Genomic DNA, 1,968 nt, shown 5'->3' with positions numbered 1-1,968 from the left:
CAGGAGAGGTCTGCCACGCCATGTGGTCACCTCCAGGGCAGGCGGGAATTGAACTCATGCAGAAGTGGCTTTAGCTTCTCAGTGCTGTGCTTTAACCCGCTGCGCCACCAGGGAGGGCCTCATTGTTTCTTTTTATGAAGCCACTCATACAGGATTAGGGCACACCCCCATGGTCTAATCTTAGCTTTATCAATTTTTAAAAGGACCCTATCTCCAAAAACAGTAACATTTTACAGACCTGAGGGATAGTGCTTCAATGTATGAACTACAGAGAAGGGAGATGAAGGGTGACACAATTCAGCATATAACTCTGAATTCAGTCAATTTCATACAGCAGTGGGTGAAGACAGAGACCAATAAAAATGTAAAAAGAAGATAAAGATTAGACACTTCAAGCCTGTAAAGCCACTGGTTTTAATCAAATTAATCAAACTGGTACAATGCTGAGCTTATTACTATGATGTTTTATTTACTATTATTTATTATTACTATGATCTCCCAGTGATACCTGTTAGTTTTACCATAACTCTTTTTCAGGTTACACAAGGTTGTAAGTTGGGATTTTAATCGTCCATTCTATCTGACTCTAAAATTATTTTCTAAACTCTAGGAAATACAAACAGGATTGGGTTCCACAGTAAATAAAAGGTGTTTCCAAATCTTAACCAAGAGCAAAATCTGAAGGCTAGAATTCAATAAACACTAAGTGAAGCTAGCTAGAAAGCAAGATCTGAATATAATTTTTAAAACCTTCAAAAGCACTCATTAATCACAATAGGGAACATGTCAGTTAATAGAAATATTACTAGATAAACATCTGGATAGTTAAACTGGTTGTAAGGAGTGTTCGAAAGACCAAAACAAATATCGTCAGTGAAAGAAATGTTAAAATAACATTATTACTTGAATATGAGGTTAGCTAGTGTACTATGGAATATAAAATAGCTTCATTATGTGTTGTGTGTGGCAGTTATTTATAACTTATCAGTCTTCTAGAAGCTATATTCCAGCTTTGGAAAAGCTGGGACTTACTAGTAAATAGTAAAACAAACACAGTACATTATGCTGGAGCTGTGCTCACCAATAAGGTAGCCAAGACCTACACAGCTATTTAAATTTTAAACAGAATAGGTAAAACTTATATACAGTTAAAACTAATGTTCCTCAGTTGCATTAGCCACATTTCATATGTTCAGCAGACACATGTGGTTAGGATCTCTGAGGTCAGACACAAACTGTCCATCTCCCAGGAGACAACCACTTTTCCTGAAAACATCAGGTGAATGTCAATCAGGTTTGTGAAGGAATATTCCAGTGTGACACGGAAAGGCAAAGATTTGCATAGTTTTCCTTTTTAGCAGAAAGAAAGAATTGGAGGAAATTGGGGTTTCACTGGAAGTCATGAAAATGGAAATGGAGTCTATTTGTTGTGTTAGTGGTTGGGATGACAGTTATTGTTGTGACCTGCCTGGGATTCTACCACTGTCCATACCAGCTTCGAAGCATCTTACTTCTGGTGGTGGGCTACTATGTGGGTGTTGGAATGCTGTGTATACAGGCATACATTTCCATAGAAGTGGCATCCCCAGATAATGGGGAATGAAATATTTTGTTGCCATCCCCAAAACTAATTTTGAAAAATTTCAGATACTCTGAGAAATTTTAAATTGAATCCAGTAATACAATAACACCTCTACCTTGTATATGTACCATATCCAAAGATTTTCAAATACAAATAGCACTCTGAAGTTGACCATTAACTATTAAAAAGAAGACAGTCTCCAATGATAGAAAATTTCCATTGTTTCTTTTCCTACTTGAAATCAAAGTTTTATCATGATTTCCCTACAGAACTTTATCCTAAAATAATTTGCTTTTTTTTTTTAAGATTTATTTATTTGTTCACACAGAACTGGGGTACAGGCCAGAGGCTCAGGGGTGGTGAGAGGCTTCACCAGAGACAGAGTG

This window comes from Condylura cristata, unplaced genomic scaffold (genome assembly GCF_000260355.1).
Source record: "Condylura cristata isolate star-nosed mole 26May11 unplaced genomic scaffold, ConCri1.0 scaffold00022, whole genome shotgun sequence".
NCBI lineage: Eukaryota > Metazoa > Chordata > Mammalia > Eulipotyphla > Talpidae > Condylura > Condylura cristata.
Note: the sequence above shows the minus strand (reverse complement) of the source record.